A 23936-nucleotide genomic window follows, 5' to 3' on the forward strand; every position below is an offset into this window, starting at 1 on the left:
CGAGGAACCCGCGATGAATTCCTCTCGTGCCTTCGGCCGTCGTTCGAGCCGCGGTAACGCAATCCCAGTAACCAATAGCGTTGTGTGCCGGGTCCGAGTGGCCCCACCACTCGACGAGCAGTGGGCCACAAGGCCCGAAAATATCCACGAAGCGTAAAACACGGCTTCCTCCTCTCTAAGCGCGCGGGGACCGGCGCGGCGCGGCGCGACGGGACCCATCGTCTACACGCAACAGTCGCGAGTGTGCGTCACTCGCGCATAGAGTGGGACGGAGAGGGCCCGTCGCCGGGCCCGCCGTGAGCGGCGTCGGGGGAGAGGGCGCAAACGAAAACCGAGCCAGCACACGGGCGCTTTCTTTGTGCAGCAACGTGGCTCTAGCGAGTTTTAGGCGGACGCTGCGGTCCGATTCACAATGCGGCCGCTAATGTCCACTTACCGAGCGCGGTTCCCCCGCGGGCCCTACACAACTATCGGGCTGTTTTAGTGCTTTACGGCGGCCATAATGCCGTCTTCCATCGACGCCAGGTAGAGGAGACCCCTCTACAGCCCAGAGCATGCCGGATTCGCTACAATATTACGACGCACAATAATCCCGAGAACCCACCGGGAATTATAGGGACTTGGCTAGTAACCGTGGTCCAAGACGGCACCGAATACTGGTAGTGAACCGAGGATTATTCGACAGAGATAGGCCAACGGGTTTTCGGTCTTTCACGAACACCGGCGACAGCACCGTCATTATCTTCGTCCGGGCCCTCGGTAGTCAGCCGATGCTATCTCACAGCCACGAACGGTTTTCGAATTTTATTTGATATCGACGCAGCGTCGTCTGTCTTCTTGACAGGGTGACTTCAACCCTTAGCTATCGAGATTGCGACGTGCCCTCACCCATCTTCTTCGCAGCGTCAAATTTTTGTAGCATATCGGACCAACTGAAATCGTAGATCAAACACTATTGAAATTTGATTTGCGATAAATATGACTATTTTAAGGATGCTGGGAACGTTTGATTGTGCTTGTATAGAGTCAAGAAGAATTTCTTGGCCACAGTCTAATAAAAGTTTCGAAGCTGCTTAGACACAGCCGAACGGCAGAAAAATTTCAAAGACAAACGTCTTTGCAACGTTTGAAGATGTTCGTGCAAAATTCGTGCAAACAGAACGTCGACAGTTTTGACAGTAGATTAAATTCGTTGCCCACCCACAAATCGTGCAACAAATGCGCGAGCACGTTTAACGAAGGAATGCTGTTAAAATAAGAAGCGCCCTTTTTGATTCGCTATCGCGTTCGCAGCAGAGCGCAGCCTATTTCCTGCTGGATGAGAATCGCAGGGCAATTGGGTGTAGCAATCGTGGGCAGAACTAAAGAAGTTGCATGTTAAAATCGGAGCAGAGGCTCGCATAACGAAGCAGTTTCGATTCAAGTTTCCGGTCAGACGGCGATCGCCGCGAACCGCGCATTGGGTGGTCTCTCATTACGGCGGTTCCTTCAATGACTTCTTAGCACATTCGGCCAGGAACATATGGCTCCTGGCCGTTGAATCGGGATGACTGGCCGCACAGAGGGCAGTATTGTAGGAGCCGGAGTGATTTTTCATGGGAACCGCCCCGGTAAAAAAGTTCTATCCTCCGTTGCCCGGGATAATGAGTACTTTTGTGATGCAGCCGGGACCCCGGTTTTCTCTAGTTAGACGTATTCGATTCGAACAAACGCTTCTTCTGCGGCGCATTCGTTCGACCTTCGAAACTGCTACCTTCCTTTGCGGAACAGCTACGATATTTATTAGCCGTAGCGCGGCGGAATATTTGGCCCCGAAAGCTGGCTAAAATGATCTCATTCGCTTTTGCGAGACCGAAAGTAATTGGAAATGAAATGATTATTTTGAAATTATTATTTACTACAGTTTTGTAAAAAAATGCGCAGTAGAAAAGATCGTGCGTGAAAAATTCACTTTGCTTTACTACTTTAACAAAAATAGAATTTATTTTACTACAAATTTTCTTCTGTAATTATGAATTTGATTGAACATAGAAAGATCATAAATGAGTGAACGATAATGCGAAAGTTAAATAAGAGAGAAACAGTTGTAACAGTAGTTTCAATTGCAACAATTTCTTAGAAGAAAAAGGAAAGAAGACTTACATTTATTGTGTTCCTACATTGAATAGATTTTTTTGTCGAACTACGGCAAGGATTACAATGTCCTTCGAGGAAAACTCCATCTTCGGAGAAAACAATGTTTCTCGTCACAGGTACGAACCTTCGAAGAATGTTGAGAAAATTTCTAGCAGTTTCCGAAACGAATTGAGAAGACATTAAGTTTTGTAAGTTCCGAGCTCGTGTTATTTCTCGAAAGCGGTCCCTCGGATCCCGAAAAAAATCGATGGAAGTCCGAACGTTTACGATCGTGCCTTCAACCTTGTAGCGCGGGTCCAATTACATTTAATAAATTCGAGATCGGAGGTCGACGTAAAGTTGTCCGATGCCCGATCGATAGGGAACGAATTCGATCGCAATCTGCCCCGTGGATCTTCGGAATCGAGAAGAATAAACGAGTAATTGGCGAAGAAGGAAGGAAGGAAACGGCGACGCCGGCCAGCGAAGAAGAGGACGAGGAAGGAACGGAGGCAGAGAATAGAGGGGACGCCGGTAATTATCATTTCTTGTATGAGCCGCCGGTGCGTGTATAGTCACGGATATAGGCGGTTTTGCAACATTCGGGCCCTCATTGTGGTGTGGTTCCTCCCGGGCCCCTCCGCCGCGCCGCCGTGGGCCCCTCTCTTTCGGTCTTACGGCCGGGTCTCCGGGCCCCTCTTTCTTTCTTCTGTTCTCTGTCGCGGCGCAGGCCGCGCGCATCCTGTGCGCTAAAACAAAACGAAAACACTGCGCGGGCCTCTCAAGGATAACGACTATGAGGCCTAGGCCGAGGCGGCAGCCATATTGCGGACAATTGAAACCGTTGCAGTGGGTTTTCGGTACCTGCAGCTGCAACACTCTGGTATCACGCACGGCATAGCGCGCAGATGCCCCGTCGCCCCGGCCAATTAATGCGAGCTCACGCACGCTACCCGGAAAAAGGGAATTGTGGGTAATTAGATCCCGGCCGAAAAAATAGCCGCGAAGCCGGAATTTTTGGCCCGGATTCGGCCGCGCTATAGATCCGATCTACACGGCCGGACCGATCTCGGACGTCCCTTCGTCGTCCTTCTCTCGGCAAAATGAAAAAGGAACTGTGCCCGCAGCTGCGCGTATTTTTACCCGGTCTAGGCTTAGGCGAAACTCGAGGCTGCTCACACTGCTGAGTGTGTAAATAAATTCCCCGGTTGCACATGCTCGCCGCTGTTGCTGCTGCACAGCTCTTGGCGCCGAGGAACTTCCAAATGTTTTGTTCGCCCGTGCCAATAAACTTCTGTTTGAGTTTCCTCGGCGTTTGTTTAGTGGAACCGTGACGATGTTTAGCGAACCGTGCCCGACGTACTCGGTTTTACTGACCGAGAGCTTCCCGTTTTAATTGCGGCAGATCGGTGGGCGGCCGATGAAACCCGATAAACGCGCGCCGGCCCGGCGAAAACTTTTGTGGACCACTGTATCCCCCCGGTAATATATTCCCGCGCGAAGATGGCGGCCCGAAATATTTTTCCTTCAGCCTAGAATACACGCCACCGGCCGGTGTTCACACTCGCATCCGGACAAAGAATGCATTTGCCACATTACGATGGAGTTTTTCGGGGGGGAAAGGGAGGAGGGTAACCCGATGCCACGAGTTCAGCACCGACGCTGTAAACCACATGGCAATAGTGGGGAGGAATGGTTCTTTGTATCCGTGTGTATAGAGGACCGTCTAAGGCCGGCTAAAAGTCGAAAAGCCGACTTAGCTGGCCTTAGCCGGGTCCGAATTCGTTCTTCGATTTTTACTTGCCCGAAAATCGAACATTTCGTGACGCCGCGCACGGATTTTCTCACGAATTATTTAGCCGGATACGTACCTGTCCGACACTGGTTTAGCTTCGATCATGATTACAAGAACCTTTTGAAGTTAGGACAAATTGTTCGGTAAAATAGTAGTTCTTCAGATTGGATTCTTGCTTCTTTAAATCTAAAAACACGTACAGTATTAGAAAACAATGTTCACGATGCTATATATAGATAATAACAAAGCAGAGATACGGATCTGCAAGTTTCTTTAGTGTAAATTGAAGAACCTGCTTCACTCACATCAATTCTCATGAAACTACATATATCGAATAACAAAATGAGATACAGACCTCAGTTTTTTTTACTGAAATCGAATGAGTCTGCATTTCTTAGATCAATTCTAACAACACTACGTCGAACAACAAAATCAAAATACAGATGTGCAAGTTTTTTAATGTAAATTGATATCTGTCTGACCATTTCTCACAACTATACTGCAGATCTTCATGCAGAATAAAAAGTTTCTGCTCAGATACGAGAAACAGAAGCTAGATAACAACGTGTTTCTTCCTTTAATAACGTCGATATTTTCAAAATAAACTAACAATATCCCGAAATTCTACGAAACACTTTACACATTTGTGCATCATTTACTCATTTTTGTCATAAATACGAAAAATCCGGTCCGTTTACAACACTAAATTGAACAGCAAAATAGACACACAAATCTACAGGTTTCTTTAATGAAAATCGAAGAGTCTGCATCTGTCAGAATATTTCTCGCAGCACTGCGCCTAATGAAAAAAAATAGAGACACGGATATGCAATTTCTTTTTTTACCGAAAACGAAAGAGTCAGTATCTCTCAGAACCAATTCAGCACCGCATGAAGCAGCGTGAAAGGAATGCAGATTCGGTGTTTTCATTATTGAAAATGAAAGAGCAATTTTTTCCAACCAAGTCAGCAAAGTATAGCGTTCTTTCAAACAGCGAATAACGCGCGGCATCCTCGCGAATACGTTCGACTAATTGTGAAGAATCTCGGCCGGACTTTAACTTGATAATTGCGGAGTACTAATCACCGATTCCGAACGGGAGCTAGAAATTGTCGGGACTCGGGGCTGCCGCTCTGGAGCAATTAAATCGATCGTCCGGTGATTGCGCGGCTAGTTTACTGGCGCATAAATCGTCGATTTAAGCCTTTGAATTTTTTACGGTCGCTCGTCATAACGGTAGCCGGTGTTTTCTATACGCGTTTGCCGGTCCGGCGGGGGGAACATAAAGTTTCGCCGCAGAGTATAAATGTAAATCGGTTTTGGCCGAAAGAATTTTTAAGCGCGGCCAGATTCGAATGGCGTCGATGGTAATGCAACTTCGACACCAAGGAATGGCGAGAAAGAAAGAGAGACGAAGCGAGGACCAGAGAAAGTGAGAACGAGAGAGAGAGAGCGACGGCCGTCGGGGAGGGTGGGAGGGAGTCGAGGCGACGGAGGAAGGGGAGACACGGGTTCGCCGAATCTAAAGGACTCGCAGGCTAGCAGGGCCCGAAAGTCGTCCTACACGGTCAGGATCCAATCTCATTTGGTACTAGCATGCCTTCGCTCACTCACCTCCGAGCCACGGATTATTGGCTGCTCTCCTGCCCCCTCCTCGAGGCCTCTTCATCCTCGATTCTCCTCGAAAGCACTATCCCCACCTCGTAGATCATTATCGCCAGACATTCCGAGATGTATCTGCAGCGCAAATGCGGCATTACCGGCGAACCGCCCGCCTCTCCCCACTTTCTGTCTATCTCGCTCGGCAGATTCATCGGTCCTTGAACAGGCCCCCGACTACATTCGGCTAGCTCTGAAAAAACAATTGAGGCGAGGAGGGCCACGGCGCAAAAATGATAGTCACGGGACGCTCCGTGAATCGCAGGTGGCATTAGGCCACGCAAATCATCCGCCAAAATTGCAACGACATGCGTCTGCTGTGACGCGTCTCCCTCTCGTCTGGCGACCATTTCTGGACATACCCTCCAGACTACAATCGTCGTCGAAGACGCAGCGAGCTTTCAGCTTCTCCGAGGCACAGGCCCAGGCCGGCCCTCTCGATTGTCTAAGCCCGTGAAGTCGATTCCTTTCAGAGGTGCGAGTAGGCGCGGATGATGATTCGGTTTGTATGGACTCGCAGCGCAGCCCAAATAGCTGCCTCGGATATCGTCGAACGAATAAAAAGAATAGTCTATTTATCATGACACCCGCGATCGTAAAGAAAGGTCTTTCGAGGATACTCACGGGGGTTGTCTGATTCATCAGCTTCATTCATCAACGTCCGCCGCTTCTGTTTCTTTCATTTCTTTGAAACCTAACACGCTCTTCGCCGAGCTGCGCCCGACGCGGTGCCCGCGTACGTGCATCATGCGAGAGCATGACCGGTCCACTGGATTGAACGGTTCATTAGGGGGATGACTCCTAATAGCATGACTTCGGAGTAATATACTCTGTCGAATCGGCTCGCATTTAGCTGGTCGAAATTGGGTAGAATGATTGGACCGCGGATTTTTATGCAAAATAATAATTTTTCAAGACAATTATAAGGAACAGAAGTATAATAAAAAATGAATTGTCTCTTTTAATTATTTTGATAAGTTGCGAATCGTGTAACAGAGTTATTGAATTGTTCTTGTACCTTTAGAATTTTATATTTCGGCTACTCCATTTTTCCATAAGGGTATGGAATCTGCGGTCTATTGATAATGAAATACAGTAGTCTCTCTCTCTCTCTCTCTTTCTTTCTCTCTCTTTCTTTCTTTCTTTCTTCTCTCTCTCTCTCTCTTTCTTTCTTTCTTTATTTCTCTCTCTCTCTCTTACTTCCTTTCTTTCTTTCTTCTCTCTCTCTCTCTCTCTCTTTCTTTCTTTCTTTCTTTCTTTCTTTCTTTCTTCTCTCTCTCTCTCTCTCTCTCTCTCTCTCTCTCAATAGTTAGGTATACGAGACTGCAGGGGAATATATATTTCCACAAAATCAACTATCCCTACCAAACACTCTCGATACGTGAAACAAACAAGTTGCATCCTTCACACGATGTAAGAAAGAGAGATGGACCGACTTCATCCCTACTCCTATGATCTTAAAGGTTTACTTCTGATACAGTCCGCTAGGTGCTCTACCGAAACTCTTGTACAACGGAATTAAACTTATAGCGTTACAAAAACTTTGTGATGAGATAATCATTATCGATCTCCATATAATGAAATATGTGTAACATTTTTGAAACATATCGAACGAATTATTAGGAGATTCGCTTGTGTGAAACACATGCGAACCTGAACATGTTTGCTCAGTGGGGGAAACGCTTGGACACGATAAAAAGAGAATATGAATTATTAAGAGAGAGTGCTGTAAATATTGGCTTTCGAGACATATTAGGTCATTAAGTACGAAATGCATGGATTTTATAATAAAATTACAGAGTGAAGTATGCGTTTTATATTTAATGCCCTAATAGAAGACCGATGGTGAACGAAAGTATGGTTCTAGGTTCATGGCTTCCATCCCCTCTCTCGTTCTGTCCGACGAATTATCGCGTGTACTCGACGATAAACTCGGCTGGGATTCAATACGGTGGCCGTCGGAGCACGGTATCGATCGCGTATCTCCCACTAATTGGGATTTCGCGGGATCCTGGGCACAGACTAGGAAAAAACGTGAAGCAAAACGGAGGAGGGTGTGGGTCCCAACATGGTATGACGCGATAATGCGGTACGGACCACGTTGAACGGCTCTGCGGCGAGGGGGAGGCGAAAGAAGAGGCAGAAGAAAAGAAGAAGAACAAGCAACAAGAAGGAGGAAGAAGACAGAAGGGGGCAAGGAGGGTGGGGCCTGCCGCACTGACCTTGACTAGGCCCGAAGTTGAGGTGGGTTGAGGTGCTGCCGGGCCCTCCTGTCCACCTCCCCCGCCCCTCTCTTGCTCGCCGAGCACCGAGTCCTCCCGCCTCTCTCTCTCACTCTCTCTCTCTTTCTCTCTTTCTTTCTCTCCCGCCTCTCGTCTCGGCGGGCCCCACCGGGCCTGCCTCGTAGTTCTGCATTCGCAGACTCCTCCATCAAGGACATCACAAAAAGTACATTAGACGAAAACACGTTGCCATTATACCGCGGCGAGCACCGCGAGAGGCGAGCGAAAACGCTACGTCTGCTGAGGCTCAAGCCGGTGTGCAGCCACTGCAGCGGCTCCAACGACCACTACCATCGCAGCCGGGCCCGACATTCGGGCCCCCGCAATACCATGAAAAAAGCCCACGGGCTGCTACGCAGCCTTTCTATGACTACGCCAACTTTAGGCCGGGCTCGAGACTCCTTGCTCCCAAATTTCCGTAGAAAGGGAGTAAAATAACCCTGTTGCGGGATCTTCTGAGTCCCAGATCCACCCTCTCGCCGCAAATGGTATCCCGTTACGTCCTTGTATTACACAATTGCAAGTATGAAGCGTCTTTAATGCTTTTGAAATATTTGGAAATTGAAGAATTCTAACACAAAAAGACTAAGGTAAGGACAAAGTGGAGGGTTTGCACTTTAAAACGAGATCAGGTGTAGCGTTTTACGATGTAATTTAACGAAGTTACGGCAGTTTCTAGTTCGCAGAATTTCCATCATATTTTGGGCCTGAAATTGTGTCCCCGAACAGTCCGGTATTCAATTCCTGCGGCACCCTTTTGATTCGAACCGTCATAAAATGGCGTCAAAGAGTCGTAGGACGATGTTCTTCGGCTCGTTGGAAAGAAGAGACTTCACGCTTCGTGGTCACTTTGGTTTTATTCGCAATAAAATGTTTTACGCTTTCCGCAGGGATGCAAAGTGGAATTTTTGATAATAATTGAACGTTATTGCAAACGTGCGACTGCTAATGGCACACAGGTCCCGGCTAAAAATAACAGAAATGTCTGCAAAGTGCCAACTCCGCCCTTTAAAATGAGCCCAAAAGCATCGCGATACGAGCATTGGCAACAAAGTTGCAGGCTCACAAACTTCGCCAAATTTCACTTAATTTTTATCTCGATTTTTGGGTTTTCTGAAGTTCTGCGCAGGCTCACTTTTGACTCAAGGAGTCATAAAATGAGACGGAAAAATCGTAGGGTGTCGTTTTTCGGCTCGATTGAAAGGGGAGGCTTCAGACTACGCAATTCTGATGGTTTCGTTCCTTGAAAAAATTATTTGCAACTTTCAGAGGTCTGCAAAGTTGAGAATTTGTAAAGAAAGGACTTGCTTGTAAAAAGTATAATTACAATCTTTACAACGACTTTAGGCCACAATAGCCAGAGAACTTGAAAAGTGCCGATTTTTCCCTTTAAAATGAGCTATAGCTCACTGTGATATGATCGCATGTAACAAAGTTACAGCCCTTCGAACTTTGTCAACATTTAATTTTTGTCTCACGTCTTAAGGCCCGCATTCTCCTGCGGCACACCTTGGACTCAAATGACCACAAAACGGCAGCAAAAAATCGTAGGACCATATTTTTGTGCTCATTGTAAAGAGGAGACTTCGATCTTCAAGGTCACCTTAGTTTCAATCGCGAAAAAAATTGTTGCGGACACCAGAGGGCTGCGAAATGAAATCATTGACAAAAATCGAACCTTGTTGCAAGAATTGATGCTGCAATCGCCACAGCGACTCTGCACCAAAAAAGCCAAAATTTCTGTAAAGTGTAGTCTTCGCCCTTCAAAATAAGCCTAGTCAGACTGTCCCCTGATTCTAATTCGCGTCGCAACAGCGGGTCAATATCAACCTTTGGCGAAGGTATTTTTGACAAGTTGCTAGCAGCGGTTCCTCGAAGGCGCGAGTGTCGAAAACGGAGGTGGCGAAACGCGCCTTAACTGCCGCCTTTATTTCTGGCCCTCACGGTGCACCTTACCATCCTCTCTGTCTCTCTCTCTCTCTCTCTCTCACCGTCTCTCTTTCTCCCAAGATCAAGGTCAGCGTCGGAGATGACTGGACTCTTTAAGCGACGTATCTTTTCTTCGTACCTCGCGACGGTCTCGCGCGTTCTCGAGCCTAAACCGTGCACGTACCGCCGTCGATTTCCGATCGCGGGCTGCCAGGTGAATAATGGCCGTCTACCGGGAGCTAGAAAGTTTGTCACGCGATCCTCGGAACACGGCTGGCTCGCCGGCAAGAAAACGCGAAACGAGGAGTGAGACGGGCGAACGCGGAAAAATGGTCCGGTAACGGTGTTCGCCGTGTTCACGATCGCTTTGTGTCGCGGCGCGGTCTCGTTTCCGCGGGTTCGCGCGAGTTGCATGAAACATGGGCTCCTCTTGTAATTATCATCGTTACGGGGACCGAGGCGGATATTTTATCATCCGGACGGAGCGAGGAGCCGCGCGCGGTTTGTCGCGCTATAAATCCTGAGCCGCAAACGAGCAAGAAGCGAGCTCGGTTCTTGCGATTCGTCGCGAGTCGCCTGCCAGCTACGCTCCACTCCGCCGGCTGCCACTCTTTCTCTAAGTGCCTATAACGGATAAACCACCGGCAATCCCGATGAGCCGGAATACCTCGACGGCTACCGGCCACGACAATTCCACGCTCGCTTTCTCTCGCGAGCAAGCGAGCGGGCCGTTAAGGACGCCGCTGGATCCGCGCGCGCTCCGCTCCTCCGAGAGAACGTTTCCGTGAATTTATCGCTCGGCTTTGGACACTCCAGCGACTCCTGCCAGGGACACCACCGGCGGATCCTCCTTTTTCCACGTGATGACTAAATCAGAGCTTGAAACGGTTCCAGAAATGATTCCTGGTCAGCTTGCGACGATGACGTTCGATTGCTCTAGCCGATCGATCTTCGTTCATCCGTGTCGTTCGCGAATCCGTTCGGACGAATACTTTTCGATCTAATTATATGTTACACTAAGATGCAGCTGCATCGAAAATTGCATCCACTTTTCGTGCAGATTTTATATGGACTCGAGTGGTAACTTTATTTCGTTGCTAGTGCACCAACGAATTCAGACTTCCATCAATTACGAATTCGTCGTGAGAAACACTTTTCGAGCCACGCGTTTCGTACGAACTGCAATTTAATTACGCGTTGTGTCAGGTGGCAAGTGCGTTCAAAATTGCATTCACGTTTCGTGCAGATTTTGTACAGAACTGCAAGCTAATTACAGCTTCTCGACGGTTCTCTGCAAAACTGTAATTTCTATCACTCGCAAATTCATTGTGAAGAAGTTCTTTCCAAGTCACAGATTTCGCAAATTCGCGAAATTGCGTTGATTTTGGATGCAGATTTTATACAGGATCGAAGCGTACCTTCGTTCTTTCATGGTTCGAAAACTGTATATCTAGATGCGCATAGCACGCGCTTATCATCTGGATGCCTGGTAAGGATGAACAATTATCGCAACTATTACGGCAGGCCTCTGCGATCATTGCGGCGATAATAATTCACTATTTACTAGACAAGCAACATCCTTTAAAATGAAGTGCGGGCATATACCCAAGGAATTAATTATTTCATAAGTGAGAGATGATAAATTTAACCCCCTATAACCTGAAAGCACTTTATATACCATTTCCATTAAAATGCTATTACGATGACATCGGCTGTTTAGATGTTTTATAGAATTTAATGGAACCACTTTACGCGTTTACGCTCTGATAATTGCAAAATATTTACGGTTAATTTATGCTCCATGCGCGACAGTATACGATCCGGAATGTAAAAGCTTGTTCGAAGAGGCAGAGGCATCATCCTACTGTTACAAATGCATAGAATTTGTAATCCACGCTTTCTACTGTTAAACCATTTGTAGACTTAGACTATTTTGTAATCTAATCATTGAAATGTTCTAAGTGAACAAACTGAACCTGCGAAACGTCCCTGAAGGCTAAAAAAAATGCTATGCACCTAAATGAACAAATCGTGCTATTGCTGAGAAATCCTTCATTCAGGCCTGACAAATTCGACAAAAAGGAGTACCGACGATGAAATTCCAATTTCATTGTTTCCTCCACAATGCGTGTACTTAAAAAATCTTTCTATTACGATAAATGCAAAAAATCCGCATTTTTAGTGAAAACATTCTTCGCAGCTGAAAAATTTGATGAAAAAAGAGTAACCATGACATTTCGAATTCCAATATTTCGTCCGACTATGTGAGCAATTAAAACATTTTCCTACTGGCATGAACAGATAAAATCCACGTTCTAAATTGGGACACCGTTCAAGTCTCCAAAATTCGATGAAAAAGAGTAGGATGGTTGTCCCAATTTTGACAATTTTACACGGCTACTTTTCGTGATTCAAAATGCGGACATTATTTAACTAGCTGCAATTAAAAACTACAGTTCACTAAATATTATTTATTAACAATTTGATATACGATTAAGGCAACAATCCATAACTATAGCTATTTCAAGTCCCAAAAGATTCTTCACACCTTTAAATGATCCAAAATTGGGACATCCTTTTACTGCCACAAAACTTCGAATTCTAATATTTTTGATAATAATGCGCGCACTCGGAAAATCTTTGTACAACCATAAAGCCTAAAATCCGCATTCCAAGCACCCGGATAAACAAATCGTGCGACAGCGGAGAAAACGTTCGCGGCTGAAACATTCGATGAAGAAGGTCGCCGCCGTAAAAGCACGGTTTCCCATATTTCGGGCAACGGCGCGCGCACTTACAGCGAGTGCTTTGTGGATAAATTAGAGGGGAATCTTCGGGTGCCCAACGAGTCAATTCCACGGTCGTTGGACAGCAATAACGGAGCGAGAGCGAAGGCGATACTTTTTCTTCGGCCGAAGATAAAAGCGGCGCCCCGTCTGCCCCTGGATCGTTTTTAATTGCGTTACTTCGAGCTTGATTCGGTGGAAAAGCACAGGACCGCCCGCAAACGGGTTCCCCGGTTGTGCGTTATGCTCGCTATGCAGTTAGGGGGCCCCTCGTGAAAGTCGATTCTCGGACGCCCACATCTCGGTACTCGAGAGTACCCGTTGTCCGCCGTGTTGTACGCGGCGCGCCGGTGTCAATGCGGTTCGTCGACGCAGATCGTTCCGCGGATAGGTTCCCTGTGAAATCGTTGCGATATTTACGGCGGCCGATAATCGATACCCGGCTTTCAGCGGAGAAGTTGTTAACTAGTTGGAAAATAATGGCCGCCTTAAAAACCGTATCGTTACTTGATATATTTGCATCGTATAAGTTTACGCTTCTGTCCCCGCGATAGCTCTTTATCTTTATCGCGGGCTATAGGTTTATTATCGCCGGCACACCGCGTACGAGCTTGTGCCGCGCCAGCATTCCACGGATTGGAAATACATACGGGGTTTATTGGAGGGAGCCCGTACTGCGTGTACTGCGGGAAAAAATTCGCATCCCGGCTAAACGCGCTTCTTCGAATTAAACCCTCGATCGTTGAAGCACGCGCGGATACTCGTTTCAATCTCTTACGCTTTTTCACCTTTTTCACCCGGCGTGGAAAGCATTGCCATCTTTGGGCATCGCAACCTTTCGGTACAGCGGCTTTTACTTATTGTCTAGGCGGCGGCCTATCGAGCGGCGGGAATGCCTGTTAGAGAGAACAAATAAAGTGTATCACACGATGAATTCCTTGCACCGCGATCTCCTTCGCAGCAGCTACGTTGATTAGCACCTGTTCCCCGCTAACAAATTCTAAGCGAGACAGGCAATTTATTGAATGCCATACGTTTATTTCGTTGTTTATTTCGTTGAATACCGTTCGATATTTCGATCTAAAAATCGCGGATAACATCTATACACACGTTTCTCAATTTACGCGAATTTCTGTTCCACCTGGATTTATTTTACGCGAGTGAAAATCATAATTCTAAATCGTTCTCTCCGATAGGAGTTTTCTTCCTACGTTTCAGCTTTCCTATCGAAAGAAAATTTACAGTTATTGTACGTTTACGTTTATCGTAAATACCAGATATCGACGACGGATAAATCGAACGCTGTTTCGATAGAAGAGAAACGAATAACATACAGTTGTTCGCAATAGTGTTCATACAGCTTCTAAAACGTGGTAACTTTTTTCAAACTCAACCAAAAGACTTGAATTTTCTTTTTGAAACGATAGAGGGACTAGTCTACTTGACGATGACTATAAGATCTTTTATAAATTTTGGTATTACTTGGGATGACAATAGAAGATAAGAAACACTAGTTTTTTTAAGTAGATAAAATTTGAGTTTCTTTTCAAAATTTTTGTTTCGATGAAAGATTTTCACCGAAAACTGGGAGAAATCTGCAGTTTCTAAAATCTTTCGACGCTTGTAACGAGTCCTACGAGAGGCATTTTTTAAATTTCTGTTATAGGCTCAGATTAAAGAAAGTTAAAAAACGAGAGTTTCTTATTTTCTTTTGTCATTCCAAGTAATAGCAAAATTTAAGGAAGTCATTTTGGCCATTGTCTAGTATACTAGTCCCTCTATCATCTAAACAAAAAAAGAAGTCAAGTCACTTAGTCCAGTTTTAAAAAAGTCATTGCCTTTCAAAAGGTGTACGAACACTTTTGTGGGCCACTGTACACATTCAGTACGATGTTCGAAATCTTCAAATCGAGCCAATCACGATATCATAGTGCAATTGTCGCGTGTTCTTTAAGGAAGAGCTGCCGAAGCGACTTTCGACACAGTCGGCCGGAAGTAAAACGTGTCGAACTAGTCGGACGTGTTTCGCCGAATCGAAGTAATCGACAGCGATCCTGAAAACCGTGTTTCAGTCCCGATGAATGAAGCTATCGACTGGCTGGTAGCGAGACAACTCTGTTGACAAACGATATAGTAGAAGTGTCCATCAATCCGCAAATAGCATCGATAAAACGTCCAGTCATTCTTGACAATAGGATGACTTCGCCGGCGTCATTACCGGCCGTGTGTCGTGCGTGCGCGCGCGCGCGCTTGCGCTCGCTCGCACCGCCATTTACGCACAATGATGAGCAGACATTGGCGCACACAGCCGGAGTCATTTAAACGCGCCTCGTCATCGAAACTTACAGCGGTACTCGCGTTTATACCACGCAATACGCTGCTCGAAATAATTAGAGGATCACGTACTCCGGCTGAGGTAAGGATTATTTTTAGAGCCGCTCGGACGTTCATCCGATGCAACGTGATATTAAGCCTACATTGTTCCAACCGTTAATTTATTCCGCATCAACCTTTCAGCGCTAGATTATATCCTTTTAATTTAAACGCGGTATTAATGGAGAGAGACTCTGTTCCCCCCATTTATGTTCTTTGGCGCGCGGAATTGTTAAAAGTTCAGTGGCTCCGAATAATCTTCGAGGTCACGCGAGAAGATATGTAGAACGATGAACTTAATGTTGTCCTAAGGCTTGTAGCGGCTACTTTTGCGACACAATGTTCGTTATCTGCTAAGATATTATTTTCTAGCATTAAGAAAATCTAGCATTAAGAAAATCTAATTATCAGATAAGATCTGTTGTTTAGATAAAGCTAGAAAATAATATTTTAGCAGATCCTTAATCATGGATTGCAAAAGTAGATGCTTCAAGCTTTAGAATGACATCAAGATCATCACTTTATATTTCTTTTTACGTGACCTCGAAGATTTTTCCTAGATTTTATCTATTAAATGCCTTTTACTTTCGAACTTCATTCAGCATTCGTCTCTCATTTAGCTGATCTTATAATTTGATGAAAAAGCATCGTACGATGATAAAACCGGAGACATTTTAAAGCTTGACACCTCTACTTTCGTCAGCCATTATCAATTTCCTTCTAAATCGATTATCAATGATGCGACATCTGAGAGACCGAAGACATGTTTCTGTTAAAAGATCGCACAAATTGAGTCGCGACCAAAGCCATTGTTCACTGTCAAAACTAAAGCTTCCTCTTCGTTTAACATTCGATGTACAATGTTTCCGAGCCTTTCAGTGAACCATAAGTGAAAAGATGCACCAAGGTGCACCATCGTAAAACATCGTTTGCACATCTACAAAGAAATTCGATGTTGCAAACATTGCATCGACGTCAACGCTGCAATCGTCGCAGCAGAAACAATGAGCTCGAACGTGTCTTCTTGAGAAAGTAGAACAGCTTGCGCGGGTAAAGCGCGTCGAAAAAAAATTGTTCCCGAATTACCGACGCCGGAATTTTATAAAGCGGTGTATTTAAGGGCTCAACGTCTCGACCACCCAGGCGGGGATCAATAAAACCGTGGCTCGGCCGGCGTTCAATCGCGTTCGTTAATTTTTATTTATTAATTACGCGGAGAAAATACGTAGCCTATAGCCGGAGCTAACGCGAATAATCTGACGTCAGGAGCCCGGGACCACGAGCCGCGGGCCCCCGAGAGGGGGCCAGGTGAAATACACCGTCGGGCACCGCCCACATTTCGGGTATAGCTCGCGACAAGTCCTTGGCATTAAATATGTAAATGCTTTGGCGACCAGCACGCACGGGCGCAGGCCGTTTAATTCGTCGGTGAATCGACAATCGCGTGGACATCTCGTCAATTGGGTTTTCGGACGGCGTTCCATGAAACCATTGGCCGGTAATTAGGTTGCGCATAATGATAACCGGACAAACACGTTGGCTAGCCTCTGGTACACACTTCTCTCTTCGTTTCTCTCTGTCTCGCTTTCTCCCTCGCTGCTCTTTGTCTCTTCCTACATTGATATTACAACGCGTGTGCCTCTGTGTGCACGCGTGTGACAGTGTACGTGCGTCTGTGTGCACGCGTGCGACAGTGTACATGTGTCTGTTCACGCGTGCGACAGTGTAAGTGTGTCTGTTCACGCGTGCGACAGTGTATGTGTGTCTGTTCGCGCGTGTGACAGCATGTTTGTCACGCGTGTGTGTGTGTTTGCGCGCGCGCGCATGTATCGGTCGCAGGCAGCAGACAAACAAGCGAGAGACCGCCGATTAAATTATTATTCTCACGGAGGCTCGTTAACAACGGCGAAGAAAAATACTGGCGCGAGCAGCTCGTCGCTCGCTCGCTAAGGAATTACTCCGATCTTAATTGCCGTTTCTGCGAACCGAGAGGAAAAGTCGTCGGAAGGGACCCCATGCGCGCCATCTTTTTTCGACATTTACATTTGCACATTTACGAACCGCTGTTGATTTATTGCGCCGTTGTTCTTGTTCGTCCGCCTACCGAGCCTACGGCGACTTTCCTTCGCTCTGCTCGCCGTAATTTCTACATAGAGTTGCGTCACATGCGACTAGAACCAAAAGGAATTCCAGAAATAGGCCTTTCTTGTGATACCAAGATGGCGCCATCCGGTTAACGTTCGATTCTAACGAGAACTCGTTGGGCCATCGGTTACGCCGCGACGTCTCTGGCGCAGGAAATGATTCTGATAAACTGTTCTGTGACACCAATTTATAGCGCATTATCCGCCGTCGATGGCTTCATTATTTTCGAAAGTTTATAATTTACTGTTAAAAGCTTCGTAAATTCATCACCGGCATCGGCCATTTCTATCGTTGACTAGAAAATTGTCCGCGGTAACGTTGTCTAATAATTTTATTTGGAATTACGTATCATGTAGAAAAAGGATTGTTTAGATTTCTCTTAGTATAACATTTATAGTGTAACATTTGAGCAGGTTGGTTTTGCCAGTTGCATTTTTAACACTTCGACTGCCGCGTCACCCGTATGCGGGTTACGAAATTATTTAAAATGTAATCTCCATGCTAATCCATAAAACTTTCTTTATTTTATTAAGATTCGCAACAGGTGAGAATATTGAAGTAGTAATCGATGTTATATAACTTTGCTTCGCATGTTTAAAATTTAACTGATTAAAATACCTTAATTCTATGAAATATTTTGAGATGTCTTTTTTCGGCGCGGCCGTCAATGTGTTAATGATTCTTTAAATGCAATAGAATTTGGTAACGTAAAAATTCGTTTGAAAAATGATATAGTTCGCTCTCACAATGATATTGTTCGCCGTACAGTCGTCATTCGAGTGCCAAAGTATTAATAGGCTTCCCATAGCTAAAGTATTAACACGTTGAGTGGCGATTATTTGTTCAAATTAGCAATTAATATTTATACTAATTAGTTTATTAAATTGGGTCAGCATCTGCAAAATGCAGGAACATTGACAGAGTTCTTACTACATCTTAACTTTTTGATTTTTATTTTACCCAACAAATTGCTTGGATTTTATAGAATTTTTGAGTGAAAGTGTCAGAGAAGTTTCAGAAGTTGTTTTCTAACGTGATTTTTGTTAGAAAAGGCAACTGTTCCTTATAATATCGACGCGTGTTTAAAGCGAGTGAAATGGAAAACACAATCTCAGATGATCAGTACAGTCTGTAATTTATAAATTCAATCGTCTGCATTTCTTAAAATAACAAATTAAATGACAAAGAAATTAATTAACAAATTAAAATAACAAAACTAAGGATGTCAGGATGAACAACAGAAAATTGTGTAACGAATAGCAACGATATATACATTTAACGACAACAATTGAGATCTCTCTATCAATCATATCGAACTACTATGATTATAACAATTTCAAGATGCTCTTGATTACGATGCTCCTCGGTCAGTACATAATTTCCAGACTCTCAGTTTACTAAATGCTGCATTCAATTAAGGGTAGGATGCTCATACGCGCTCCTTAATGCGTTCTTAATGCCTGCAATATTAAAAAGCTTTAGAAATTGCTTCTTCGAGATGGAAGCTTCCGGTCGCAAGGCAATACGAGTAAGAAAAGCTTTCGAAACTTTTAGAAAAGGAGTCGATTCGGCCGGAATCGTTCGGAGCACCCAGTAGATCAAGTAATTGCACTCGGCTCCCAATGTAAAACATGGACCGTTTACTTTTATTAATGACGTAATTTTTTTCGGAGCCGCGCGACCTTGTTTCCGAGCGCTCGCCATTTTCGTGTCGCCGCGGCGGCGGCCCGCGTAATTCTTATCTCCGCATCAACTGTCCAGAATCTTATTAACGCAAGGTTGTAGGCGTCCGAACTCCGTCCTTTTCTATTCGAATCGAGAATGAAAGGAACGGTCCTTTTTTAGGAAAAACCACCGGCACCTATGACTTCTTCCGCCGTTACTTCCAAGGCAAAGCGGTCGCAAAAACCGTCGTTATAAAGCATCCGCGGGTTCTTTTATCACCCGAGTGAACTGAAATGACTCATAAAATACTATGAAATAGTGTTTACAGAGTAGACGGCGAGGTCGTGCATGAGATATCAAGGCAGTTTGTTGCAAAGAGTGAGTCAATTATTATCTCGGACGATTATCCGCTGTGGCTGTGAAACAAAAGCGCGGTCGAAAGACTCGTCGAATTCGTATAATTCTGAAAATATATTTTTATAATTCTAAAAAACACTGCTCATACTTCCACGGTTCAAGGTCTGTGGATTTTAACCTATTGTACTTTGATCCCTAATTCAAGACACAACGAAATCGCTGATAATTTTGGTAAATTAACGACTTTTGTTTTATAAAATCTGCGTTAATACAATCTATTTTTATCGTATCTTCTTTAAATGGATTAATTATTTTCAATGTTCTACCAGTTTATATTTTCTTTAAAGCATTACTTACTCTACCTACTTCCTTTATGCAAAGGGTTAATGAACCTTTCAAAAGGACCACCCCCCGCGAACTATCTAGAGCAAAATAACAGCCGTCTAAAAACTTCCAAATTGATATTGCAGTTTCCTTAAAGTATGCTCGCCGCTAATTAAAAACAAATATCGGGGGTGGAACGAGGACCCGGTAACGACAGCGCCATTGTTCCCTGGAAAAGGCGCATCTCCAAGAAGCTGCGGAAGAAAACGATGCACAGTGGTACCTTTTCAGCAAAAGTTTACTCAAATTCGCAAGTTCGTACGATTTTTATGGAAATCGGTACGCTCACGTTCTCTTGAGCATAATTATAAGCATCGTTTTTAACTGTTTTTTTTTTTTTAGTGGATATCGTTAATTTGCCAATACTTGGCTATATTTATATAATTAGAATATAAAATTTGATGTGACAATGTTAATTTCAACATCTTCAACCTTTGAGTATCTATCTTAAAAATGGGAGAAATATTGGTAAAATTTTTCGTCATAGTTCACATCATAAATTATGAAACTTGAAATACATAATATATAAATAATTTGCTTGGTGCAAATGGTTTTTTGAAGAATTAATTTTTAAAATATGTACTTCGAAATAGGAAAATTCATCAATTTTCACGATGCATATCGCAGAAAACAGGCACATAAATTCCAGAATTGTGCTAATTCAATTATATTGTAATCCAATTGTGCAATTTACGTACATCGTAATTCAATTTCACAATTTATTTGTAACTCAATTATTTTGTAATTCAATTTAGTAACTTACTTACATCGTATTTCAATTACATTGTATTTCAATTACATCGTATTTCAATTACATTATATTTCAATTACGTAGCGATTCACAACTATGTTGTCAATTACGTTGTATTTAAATTACATAGCGATTCATCTACGTTATATTTCAATTACATAATGATTCATCTACGTTGTATTTCAATTACATAGCGATTCATCTACGCTCTAATTCGATTACAAAATAATTCAACTACATCGTATTTCAATTACATAATAATCCAGCTACATTGTAATTCAATTACAAAAATCTCCGAGTTAATTCAATCGTAATTCAGCACAGCTCTGAATGTCGTTTGATGCTCCTTTGCACCATTTGATAGAACGTTTTCACTGTTTACTTAAAAAAAAACGGCATTGTATCCAGCACTCCGTGAACAGCCGCCACCGCGCGTCGCTGTTCCCCCCGGAGATTAGAGTACACCGCTAGCGAGCAGCTCTCGAAACGTAAAAACAACTTGCGTCAGTGGGTGCTCATAGACCGAAGTAAATCGTGACCTCAAACGCCACCAGGTTCGCAGACGGACTCCGCGAACGGGGCAACAAACGGGCCAGTGGATCTGAAGTGTTTAAAAGTTTCAAATATAGCTGAAGTTTCTAGTCGGGTCTCGAGTGGCCGTCGAATTTCGTGTGCGAAACAAACAACGGAACGAGAGCCGAGCGCAGCAGTGGCACACACCACACAACATACATACACACATGCACACCTCCGCGAATAATTTTCGATGGTGTCGTGTCGCCGGCAGTCGATCATGCCGCGCGATCATGGCACCGCAGGAACGAGCCGTTTCGTGGCAGGACGATGATCGAGGAGGCGCGTGTTCCGCCTCGGTTACGTGCCGATCGCTGTAAACAGTCGAGCAGAGTAATTTGTGGGCCGAGAGAGCGCGTGTCCGAGTACTCGTGCCACTTACAGTAACGAGTATCGAACGGATTCCTGTTATTCGAGAGCCGAACGATTTCTCGCGCGCGTCGATTTTCGCCCGGTAAGCAAAGTGCCCGGTAATAACTTAATCGGTGTGTTCGAGGCTTAATTGCCCTCGAGGATGTGTCCATCGACGTATACCCGCCGTTATTACGCCTCCTCTCGATCGCTCGACGCCTCCCTTGCAACCCATAAAACCGGTCGATCGGAAATGCCACCTGGAGATGTTTTCCACCGGAATTCATCAATTTCTGCCCCTTGCCCCTTCGATGAGAAAATTCTTCGATCGTCTGCGACACCGGGAAATTAATAAATACTATCTGCAGGCACGCATAGTTCAATGAATTTGATGGACACTTCCATAGTAATTATTGGGTTGTGTAGCGTGAAATGTCAAATTATTCGAAGAGGAGGACTAATTGCTTCTTTTTTAAATTAAATGAGTAGTTTGTTGATGAAAGTAGGCATCATTTGGTTGGATACAGTTTCGCAAACTTTTTATTTGTAAGACTTCGTTAACAAATTTCCCTTTTAAAAAGAGTCGTAAGTATAATAATATAATAATATAAAAAAATATATATATAATAATATAATAATATAATAATATACTAATATAATAATATAATAATATAACAATATACTAATATAATAATAACATAGCATTATCTTATTATTATATATAAGATAATGCTACGTTATTATTATATTATTATAGCATTATATATTTTATTTCCTAACTATTTCCGTGACTGCGATCTTCCTTGAAGTAACATTATTTGAAATGAAATTTTAAATATAACATGCTATTTTATTTTTTATAATCATTTGAAATTATTATTTCAGATAATCGCGAAATTCTTAGAAATTATTTTATGATGATCTAATCATGATCTCGTCGAGTCTGATTCATATTAACATCCTCGCTGACATTTTCAGAAGATAAAAAGTCCGATCTAACAACGTTAAACGATTATTCAATAATAAATGACAAGATTTTTAGTATATGTAAAAATATAGACAGGAAATCGATAACAAAACGAACAATTGTCATCGCTAATTGCGAGAACTATTTTATTTCTTTTCTTAATCATTTTAACGAGTTGACAATAGTACAATAATATTGTCGCATCGTTCGAACATCTTTATTCTTTTGTCTTATTAAATGCATAAAATCCGCGGTCTACTCATTAGAATGCAAGGGTTTAATTCAGTCGTAAATCGTTGTTGAATAAATAATGTAATTCCGCATTCTATGAACACGAATCTTTAGCGTAAATCGAACCGAGTCGAAGGCACTGTTCAGCTGCCCGATTGATTTAAATGTAAAGCAAAAACGAGGAACAAATAAACAAACGGAAACAAGTTCAGAAAAATCGCTGATGCTATCTTTGCCGAGAGAAGCATCGCCGTTCGTTTAATCGCCGATCAGATCCACTTTCCCGCACGATATTTATGGTACCGAGAGAGAAAGAGAGAGAGAGAGAGAGAGAGAGAGAGAGAGAGAGAGAGAGAGAGAGAGAAACGAGAGCAAACTGACAACGTTTTTCGTTCGGCTCGAAAAGTATGATTTCCTCGTGTGCTGATTTAGCGCAGTATGATCAATTACCGCGAAGAATGAGGCTTTCAGCGGCGCATTCCTTCGGGCATGTTATCGGCCGTATCGTTGACGTTTAAACTTCAAATAAATCCACCCGTGAAACTCGATACCCAATTAAATACCACCCTATATACAAGCGTATAATGGAATACCGGTGGAATTCCTGCGTTTATTGGAATATCCGGGTTCGATGGGAGCTTTTTACGAGCGTTTAATGCTCGGCGCAATGCACGAACGTCGTCGCTCCGAACCTCTCTCTCCGGCGCGGGTCGGTTTTCTACAGGTAGATTCGCGGGGACCGGGCAACGTGGCAGACGTAGAATCGGCCGATCCTTCTTACGGGGTGCTTTTCACGTTGCCCCGCGTCTACCTAATCACGGCCGTCGGGGACGGCTGCCGATGGAATATCATCGCGTGGCCGCAGTTTCTCATGCAAATGGAGCGACAGATAAGAAACAAGTGGGCCGGGGTGCTGGCGCGGGCATAACGAGGCTATATTTTTCCCCGGGCTCGAATTCTCGCGCGATCGACCCTCATAATCGCGGCCCGCGAGTTTTTATTTCTGTATTTAAGCCGATTTATCGCCGCCATTACCCGCAAGACACGGTACAACCGATAAAACCCGCGCAACCCCCGCCCGACCCCCGTCTCGTCTGGCCGCCATTAAAATCATTTTTCGTACGGATAATTAAACGACACGCCCTTCGCCCGTCGCTGTTATCATCCGGCTTTTTAAGCTGTTCCTGTAATGCTGCACGCACGCATTACACGTACATACATACATACATACATAAATACAGCGATCCGCTTCTAACGCATAGTTCTGCTAATTCAATTACATTCTAACTCAATTTCGCAATTTAATTCCATTGTAATTCAATTACATAGTAATTCGACTACGGTGGAATTCAATTTCGCAATTTCATTACATTGTACCTTAATTACATCGTAATTCGGCTACGTTGGAATTCAATTACGCAATTCAAACGTTTCAGTTAAATCAATTTCTAATTATTTTAATCGCGAGTGTAACTCAAACAAAATGCAGTCGAGAGAGGTTCTTCAAATCGGAGCCCGGAACTTCGAAGAAGAGAGATACATTTTTTATGTTTTTCTTTCGTAAACTCATCTT

General features: G+C 44.1%; 1 protein-coding gene and 1 long non-coding RNA gene across 10 annotated transcripts in view; both read left to right on the forward strand.

The window, feature by feature from the left end:
* Positions 1-23936, forward strand: part of Ca-beta (Calcium channel protein beta subunit) — a 159108-nt gene that overhangs the window by 72577 nt on the left and 62595 nt on the right. The window lies entirely within an intron of this gene.
* Positions 17997-20023, forward strand: LOC143259353 (uncharacterized). Its single transcript, XR_013033158.1, has 3 exons — positions 17997-19337; positions 19577-19744; positions 19833-20023. It is a non-coding gene; the product is annotated as an uncharacterized LOC143259353 (long non-coding RNA).

Source organism: Megalopta genalis, chromosome 4 (genome assembly GCF_051020955.1).
Source record: "Megalopta genalis isolate 19385.01 chromosome 4, iyMegGena1_principal, whole genome shotgun sequence".
Classification (NCBI taxonomy): Eukaryota; Metazoa; Arthropoda; class Insecta; order Hymenoptera; family Halictidae; genus Megalopta; species Megalopta genalis.